Source organism: Bison bison, unplaced genomic scaffold (genome assembly GCF_000754665.1).
Source record: "Bison bison bison isolate TAMUID 2011002044 unplaced genomic scaffold, Bison_UMD1.0 scf7180017864181, whole genome shotgun sequence".
Classification (NCBI taxonomy): Eukaryota; Metazoa; Chordata; class Mammalia; order Artiodactyla; family Bovidae; genus Bison; species Bison bison.
The window spans coordinates 7,411,135-7,420,959 of NW_011494753.1; the positions used below are offsets into that span (position 1 = coordinate 7,411,135).

The 9,825-nt window shown below is 37.6% G+C and overlaps 1 protein-coding gene across 5 annotated transcripts in view; it reads right to left on the reverse strand.

Moving 5' to 3' along the window:
- PEAK1 (pseudopodium-enriched atypical kinase 1) overlaps positions 1 to 9,825 on the reverse strand; it is a 288,921-nt gene that overhangs the window by 236,434 nt on the left and 42,662 nt on the right. For 2 of the 5 annotated variants that reach the window (XM_010843305.1, XM_010843306.1), the window contains exon 3: positions 2,725 to 2,846. The exons of the other annotated variants lie outside the window; for them this stretch is intronic. The gene's annotated coding sequence lies outside the window, so the exon portion shown is untranslated. The remainder of the gene's footprint in view (positions 1 to 2,724; positions 2,847 to 9,825) is intronic. 5 annotated transcript variants of the gene reach the window in all.

Here is a 9,825-nt window from a genome sequence, read left to right on the forward strand (position 1 = left end):
ACTCTGATGCTGGGAGGGATTGGGGGCAGGAGAAGAAGGGGACAACAGAGGATGAGATGGCTGGATGGCGTCACTGACTCGATGGACGTGAGTCTGAGTAAACTCCAGGAGTTGGTGATGGACAGGGAGGCCTGGCGTGCTGCGATTCATGGGGTGGCAAAGAGTCGGACACGACTGAGCGACTGAACTGAACTGAACTGACCATGGATATTTGTGCCTAGAAACCTAAGTGTTTTTATGATATATACTCCTGACCGGAAATTTTATTTTTTTAAATGTTTTAGAGAAGATCTGAAGTAATTCTTCGACAGAAAAAAAATGTGCCCCCCTTAAGAATGACATACTAAATTCAGGATCAACTTACTAGAAAAGTCAAAGCAATGAGAAGATAGGTAAATCAACCACATATTGGATAAGAAGCTAGTGAAAAAAAAAGAAAAATCATTTAGTGAAGGATCAATGTGTGGCTAAAGGCAGATATTTCTTATCCACAAATGAGCTATCGTGTTGCACAGCTTTTCTTATTGAACAGAGATGCATTGCCCTCACATTAAATAAAGAACTCTGAGCAATACACTGTAGCAAGCATCTGTTGGCTAATGACAAAGAAAACCAGAGACCTTTTGAGGCCAATTTCCATCCAGCTGTAAGCATGGAAGCAGCAAACACACATACTTCTTTTCAATACCAACCCCACTGGACACCTATATGTAAAAGAATGAAATCAGAACATTTCCTAACACCATACACAAAAATAAATTCAAAATGGATTAAAGACCTAAATATAAGGTCAGGAACTATAAAGCTCTTAAAGGAAAACATAGGCAGAACACTGTTTGACATAAATTGCAGCAAGATCCTCTTTGACCCACCTCCTAGGGTAATGGAAATAAAAACAAAAACAAACAAATGGGACCTAATTAAACTTAAAAGCTTTTCCACAGCAAAGGAAACTATAAACAAGATGAAAAGACAACCCTTAGAATGGGAGAAAATAATTGCAAATGAAGCAACTGACAAAGGATTAATCTCTAAAATATACAAGGAGCTCATGCAGCTCAGTATCAGAAAAACAAATGACCCAATCAAAAAGTGAGCAAAAGACCTAAACAGACATTTCTCCAAAGACATACAGATGCCCAACAGACACATGAAAAGATGCTTAACATCACTCATTATTAGAGAAATGCAAATCAAAACTCACACTGGTCAGAATGGCCATCAAAAAATCTACAAACAATACATACTGAAAAGGATGTGGAGAAAAGGGAACCCTCTGGTACTGCTGGTGGGAATGTAAATTGATACAGCCACTGTGGAGAACAGTATGGAGATTCCTTAAAATAAATAGGAATAAAACTATCACATGACTCAGCAATTACAGAGTATACTGCGCATATACCTTAAGAAAACCAGAACTGAAAAAGACACAGGTACCCCAATGTTCACTGCAGCACTATTTACAATAGCTAGGACATGGAAACAACCTAGATGTCCAATGACAGGTGAACAGATTAAATGGAATATTATTTGGCCATTCAACGGAATTAATTTGAGTCAGTTCTAATGAGGTGGATGAACCTAAAACCTGTTGCACAGACTGAAAGAGATAAACCAAATTTCGTATATTAACACATATATATAATCTAGAAAAATGGTACTGATGAACCATTTTCAGGGCAGGAATAGAGATGCAGACATATAAAATGGACTTATGGACACAGCAGGGGAAGGAGAGGGTGGGATGAATTGAGAGTAGCACTGAAACATATATATTACCATATATAAAATAGAAAGCTAGCAGGAAGTTGCTACATAACACAGGGAGCTCAACCTGGTGCTCTGTGACAACCTAAGGGGTAGGATAGGGGTGAGAGGGAAGTTCAAGAGAGAGGGGATACATGTATACTTATAGCTGATTCATGCTGATGTTTGGCAGAAGGTAACACAACATTGCAAAGCAATTATCCTTCAATTAAAAATAAAAGCGCATAATTAAAAAATAAACAAATTTTTAAAAATCAGCCTCAAAAAGCTATGAAAAAGAAGCTTCTAAGCTTTCATGTCATTTTGTGTCAAAGGCATTCCAAATATTAATTATATATACTAAACAAGACACTTAAAGTTAACCGTAAACAAGCAGATATCAAAATATAAAACTGCATTTTATTCTCATTCTACCTTTCTCTGTATCCATATCCATGGTAAAGAGAACTGGCCTATGGAAAACACTAAAGAAGACTGTAAACTAGGCAAAGTTTGTCTTCTGAAGTTATCAATTGCATTATAAGTTACTTTTTTTCTGTCTCTATTTCACTTTTTCTATTTTACTTTTTCTTCCTCTCCAACATTTTTCATATTTTCCAGGATCTCTGCTGTAACCGTCTTTCTGAGGTGTGCTTTGGCCTCCCTTGCTCTGGTGTTGAATTTATTTTACCCATATTTTTCTCAGTGTCAGATGACCTGATAAAGAACAACACCTACAAACATCCGTAACTCCTTTCCTTTTGCCTCTCCTTCTGTCCAAGACTAATGCTTTCATGTAACCCCTAGACCACACCCTTTCTTGCCTTCTCAGAAATCTTTTAAATTTTATAGTATTCAATTTTCTCTCTTCACTTTCTTAGTGTCTTTCCCTCATTACAAAAACACATTTTTTGTATTCCTAAAAAACAATAAAACCTTTAGCTTAAAAGGTAAATAAAGCTACTATATGGAACTTACCCTATCGTGTCCTCCCTTTAGCCTTTGCCCTCAAGCAAATTCACTCCCTGGTCCACAGCAACATGTCTTCTGCTGACACCATTATATTAATCCCAGGGTTCTTAACCTAGGGTTTGTAGGGTCTGTGGATAGAATTCAGAAGACTCAAGAACTTGGGGGGCAAAATAAATCACTTCTTTATTTTCTACAACCTCTAAAATTACTAATATATACTGTATTTATAAATTTACTAAATTACTATGAGCCTTCCCCTATCAAATCCCATGGATGGAGAAGCTGTCCATACTGTAGGCTACAGTCCACGGGGTCGCGAAGAGTTGGACACGACTGAGCGACTTCACTTCACTTCACTTTCACTATATCTTGTGTAGTATGTTAAACAAGCACATATTACTCTACACAATTCATTTGGTAATGGTTGCTATTGTTCTTTAGTTGCTAAGCTGTGTCCGACTCTTTTGTGACCCCGTGGCCTGTAGCCTGCCAGGTCCTCCGTCCAAGGGATTTCCCAGGCCAAGAATACTGGATTAGCCATCTGCTTCTCCAAGCATCTTCCCAATCCAGAGGTCAAACCCACATCTCCTGCGTTGGCAGACGGGTTCATTACCATTAAGTCACTAGGGAAGCTCTTGGTAATAATATGTTCATATAATTGCTTTCCTTTGTAATCCTACATATTTTATCCATCTGTGGCAAACTGTATTTCCCGAATACACTACAAAAATATCTCCCATTTCACATGCTTTTCTATGATGTAAACATGCCACTTCCCTATAAAGAAGTAGAGCCTGGGACTTCCCTGGCTGCGCAGTGATTAAGACTCCTCGCTTCTACTGCACAGGGTACAGATTCAATCCCTGGTTGGGGAACTAAGATTCCTCATGCTGTGCGGTGCAGCCAAAAAAAAAAAAAATTTTTTTTTTTTTTAATAAAATGAAGATGTAGAGCCTAATTCCCTTCTCCTTAAATCCAAGGTGGCACTTAACTTTTTTGCAACCAACAGAGTGTGGTGGATATGACATTGAGAGGCTTCTAAGGCTAGGGAAGAAAAAGTAATGCAGGTTCTGGGTTACATTTCGGGTGGTTGGTTAAACAGTGATAGTTACCAGAACAGAATTCGGTACCTGCAACTAGCCTGTTGACATATAAAAACATAAAGCATGTGACACTGGCTTTGAGATTTGGTGGCAGACACAACCTGGAAGGGCCCTAAGAATCTCCTTGAGGAGGCTGTTGGAGAAGCCTTAAAGGAGAGTGAATAAAGGGCTCTCAGAAGCCAGAGGAAAGAAGAGAGATCCTTGTTACAAAGCAGCAGAAAATTTAGCAAAACTGTTGCCTATGCTAAGTTAAAAAGCAGAAAATGATGGTAAGGAACTGTTCTTCTAGCTAAGGTAATTTCCAAGCAGAAAGTTCAAAGTGTCAACTGGTTTCTTTTGTACGTACACACAGTAAAAGGTACAGTTAGAAAGATGAGCTAAAGAAAGTATTCTGTTTTCAGGCAGAATTTAAGGAAATATAAAGGCTCCAGAAAATTGCTGGATTCAAAAGTAAAATTATTTTCATCTACAGTCTCGCCCAGCAGAGAATGTTCAAAGTAAGAAAAGGTCTGAAGACAAAGATCAAACAGAGGTTACTGGGAGGAAAATCTGGTCTCCAGGAAGAGAGGAAGCCAAGTATGTTACTGAAAAATCCTTTGTTAACACCTGGTTTCTCCTTGATCTCCTTCCCAGGGCCTTTTTCTGTACTTGTCCACTAAAACTAGATAGGCCCAAGGGTTCTGTCCTCAATGTCTTCAACTGAAAATTTATTAACCCCGAAACCTCTCTCTTTCTCAAGCCCCCACCTCTCTCCAAGAACTAGACAGATCTGTACATCTCTACCTGAATATCACAGAGAAATCTCAAACTAAACTATTTCAACATCTTATCCATCCCTACTCAAGTTCTTCCTATACCTGGACATGCACTGGGAATAAAGAGTACTACTACCTAGTAAACTGCCCAACACAGGAGTCATCCGTAATCTCTTCCTCTCCTTCACCCTGCCTCCCTCAAGCAACAGCTGATAATATCGGTTTTCAAGTTCTACAGATTCTACCTGCTAAACTTCCCTAAAGTCCACCCTTCTTCAGTTACATCCTGCCTGGACTACCTTTCAAACAGTATCTCCATATCAATATATCTTCCATACTATGCTCAAAATCATCTCTTTAAAATAAAATATTAGTCAGGTTAATCTCCTGCCTAAGATTCTTCAAAGACCCCTATCAAAACCTTTGGACATAGCTTACAAGTAAGTATCTTTTGGTCCTGTTCTCCCTTACAAAATTCCTCACATACCATTTATTTCAATGCTGCAAAATAAGGACCCACCACGATTATGAGTACATACTTCTCCCCATACGATGCAACTCCTGTTATGAATTCTAAGTACTTCAATAATTATAGAGCACCTACTTCATGGCAAATCTGGCAGGACGTATGCCAGGGCTAAGCATACAAAAACAAATAAGAAACAGGTCCTGCCTCTCCCCTGGAAGCACAGAGAAAGAAGGAAAATAAGGACAACACAGGAATTTGTAATGGAAGATAGCATGACGTAGTAGACTAATCATTTGGAGTGGGCAGAGAGGTAGAGCAGGCCGTAAGAAAAACAACAGGATAAATATAGCATATTCTCCTGGAGCAACAAATCCCTTTGATGTAAGTAATTTAAAACATTTTAATATTAATATACTCATTATAAACAGAATACAAATTACATGAGAGATACAATTAAATACTTTAAAATTCATGGGCCATTTTGGGTAAGAATGACTATCCAGAGTTAGAATTTAAAGCAATATTACTTAGCAGAAGGATAGCCATGTTAAGTAAGAGACCTTCTTAGAACTGAGCAACTCACACCACCTAAAGGACATTTTGGCTCTGCCGATCCAAAAAGCCAACTCTGGCTGGGCAAAAATTCAGTGAAACACGACTGGATGGTCAAAAAGATTCTGTTACAATCAGCCTATACCTCTATACAGCCTCTTTAGAGGGCTTCAGATATGGCAAGAAGGCTTGCAGACAACTGAGGAATCCTGATTGAAGGCAGGAGGAGAAGGAGACAACAGAAGACGAGATGGTTGGATGGCAACACCAACTCGATGGACATGAGTTTGAGCAAGCTCCAGGAGTTGGTAATTGACAGGGAGGCCTGGTATGCTGCAGTCCACGGGGTCACAAAAAGTCAGACATGACTGAGCGACTGAATTGAACTGAGGAATCCTGAACCTACTAACCTACTTGGTCAGATTAAAGTTACCTGTAATTATGCAAAGGAAGCCTAAGAAGACCAAGAAAAGTTTATACTGCTTCCAATTCCTGCTGAGATGCTGAGTCAGCAAAATCGCTGACTCAAAATCTCTTTCAGGAGATCAGGCCTTAGAGAAATACACAGGAAAAAATGGAGAAACCTATAAAAAACACCTGGGATGACAAGGACCCATTTTGAATTGTTATGTGTGGAATGATGGTTTTGGCCTGAGGCAAGAGGCAGCCCACCAAAACCATGGGATAACAAAACAGAAGAACTACCGAAAAGTTCAATTTTTGCTTTTCTTGGGTCCCAACACCTATGTGCACACAACGTGGTCCCATCTGTAGGACAACTCTGGTCTCCGGTCGTCAGAAAAATAGAAGCTGAGAAAAGTAGCTGGATACACACTAATCTGCCCTGGATGTTTCTTCACATCACCCTCTCCTCCTACACAAATCTCTTCCTCAAGAGAAAAATGTAAAGAAGTGACCCAAAGTTATACTATATGGTGTTAGGAGTGACTGACTCCAACCCCAGAGTGCCTGGAGCTCTCTAACTCCTGCCCTGATATCATCAGGACATAAACCCGATGCTCTCCTACATAAGCATTGTCTGACAGTGTAAAATATCAAGTACTAAGGAGTAAATGTAAAACAAGATGTTTTGGTCTGTTCGAGGTACCATTACAAAATAATGTAGACATGATGACTTCAACAGAAATACTTTCTTACAGTTCTGGAGGCTGGAGGTCTGTAACTAGGGTGCCAAAAGGGTCAGGCTCTGGTGAGATCTCTCTTTATGGCTTGCAGATAGCAGCAAGTCTTATAAAAACACTAACCTCACTGGAGCAAGGCCCCACCTACAAGACATCATCTAACTTTACTATCTTCCAAAGGTCCCATCTCCACATACCACACATTGGGGGTCAGGGCTTCAGCATACAGATTTGGAGCAGGGGGAATGATATATTCAGTACATAACATCCATTTTTTTAAAGGGGGATATTTGATCCTAACATCATACCATATGAAAAATCAATGGCAAGAATTTAAACATCAAAAGCAACTTTACAAAACTCAGTGGAAAAGATGACTATCGTTTGACATCAGTAAGGAAAGATTTCACTATATTAAGAACTGCTGTTCATCAAAAAATACCTTCAAGAAAGTAAAAATACAACTTATAAACTAGCATAAAGTATTCACAATACACACAACTTATAATGCACTATTATCAACAACACATAAAGCAGTAGCATACACATACAAACACATTTGGAACATCGCCAAAAAAATGAGCAAGAGACAATAAAGAGGCATTTCATGGCAGAACACAAACATATAACCAAGACATGTACAAAAAACTATTCATCACAAAGGATTATAGATTTTCAAAGCAAGGCCCTCTGTCATGAAAAACAGTGAAAAGCTTTGAAATGGACCCAAACCAAACAAATAATTAAAAAAAAAACCTAATGAGTGTTCTCTTGAACTCACACATTCATTACCTCCATCTTTCAATGCCTTTGAGAAATTTTTCAATTTGATAAAATGTAGAAAATTGATGATAATGTGAACTATTCTTGTGTACAACAGAGCAAATTAGTTATGGCCAGTGGATTACAATTGATAATTGCCCAGGAGATAGACTAATTTTTGCACCTATTTGAAAATTTTATTTCAGCATTCCTTACTACATATAAATAAACAGTTCTTCAAATTTCCCTTTGAACTGATTTAAAGATCTTACCAGTTTCCTCATTAGTGAGTTAAATAAAATACTTGACAAGTGTTCATTTTATATCTGTATGAGAGTCACAATTATACCTTCTCTTAAAAATCCTTTATGACCTCAATTAAAATTCAACATCAACCACTATGATTTAAAAAAAAGAAAAAATCTTTCAGCAAATGAGGAACAGAAAGGGCTATTCAATCCAAGGATAATGTCATTATGAATGACTGACCATTTTCTCCTTAAAGCCAAGGATGTCTACTCTCATCTCAAGTGATGAGAGTATTAACTTTTAATTCAAGTATTAAAAGTTGTACGGGAGGTTCCAGTGTGTAAAATAAGGCAAGGGAAAACTGACAGAATGAGGGGAAGAGGTAAAACTGTCTTTGATTATATACCTATCACAATTACATCCTGAAGCCTGGAAAATCTTAAGAAAAAAAGCTACTTAACAAAGGCCAATATACAAAATTAAATTCTATTTTTATATGCTAGTGATGACTAACTCAAAACAAAACATTTAAAATGTCACTACAATAACAAAAAAAAACAAAATAAAAGACGTATACACTGAAAACTAAAAAAAAAATCATAGCTCTTGAGAAATTCAAGATTTAATTTTAAAATGTTAAGATGTCTACTCACTTCAATTTGATCTGTGGAATAAATAGTGTGAAGTAAAATCTATAAATGTTTTTTTCAGAAAATGAAAAGCTGATCTTAAAACCTAAATTTCAGTGGATTTTAATATTTAAAGGAAAAATAAAGAGCCTAGAAGAGCCAAAACAAATTTTTAAGAAAAAGAAAATTAGAGAACTTACTCTACTTGACTTCAAAACTTAAAAATCTACTCTAATCAAAATAGCATGTTATCAACAAAAAGAAAAAAAATGTATCAATGGAACAGACATATACATGTATAGTCAACCAATTTTTGATGAGAACAAAGTCATCAAAGCAATTCAATGAGGAAAAAGTCTCTTTAACAAATGGTACTGGGAAAACTGGTAATTCACATGCAAAAGAATGAAGGTAAACCCTAAAGTAATACTAAATACAAAAGTTAACCTAAAATGGATCAAACATCAAATTGTAAGACCTGAAAAATATGCCTAAAAGTAAGACGTTTCTCTTAGGCAAAAACATAGAGCAAAAGCTTCACAACACTGGATTTGGCAATGATTTTGTGAATATGACACAAAAGGCACAGATAATAAAAGATGAAACAGACAAACTGGATTCATGAATAGTTTTAAACTTTGTACATACAAAGATACTATTCATGGAATAAAAAGATAAGCCACAGAATGGAAGAAAATATTTGCAGATCACATATATGATGAGAGAATAATATTCAAAATATATAGAGAACTCCTAAAACCCAACAGCAAAAAAACAAATAACCCTACTCAAAAATGAGCTAAGGACTTAAATCAACATTTCCCCAAGAAGCTTTATGAATGGTCAATAAGCACAGGAAAAGATGCTCAGTATCACTAATCATTCAGTTCAGTTCAGTCGCTCAGTGGTGTCCAACTCTTTGCGACCCCATGAACTGCAGCCTGCCAGGCCTCCCTGTCCATCACCAACTGCCGGAGCCTACCCAAACCCATGTCCATTGAGTCGGTGATGCCATCCAACCATCTCATCCTCTGTCGTCCCCTTCTCCTCCTGCCCTCAATCTTTCCCAGCATCAGGGGCTTTTCAAATGAGTCAGCTCTTCATATCAGGTGACCAAAGTATTAGAGTTTCAGCTTCAACATTAGTCCTTCCATTGAACACCCAGGACTAATCTCCTTTAGGACGGACTGGTTGGATCTCCTTGCAGTCCAAGGGACTCTCAAGAGTCTTCCCCAACACTACAGTTCAAAAGCATCAATTCTTTAGCACTCAGCTTTGTTTGTAGTCACACATCCATACATGACTACTGGAAAAACCATAGCCTTGACTAGACGAACCTTTGTTGGCAAAGTAATGTCTCTGCTTTTGAATATGCTATCTAGGTTGGGCATAACTTTCCTTCCAAGGAATAAGCATCTTTTAATTTCATGGCTACAATCACTATCT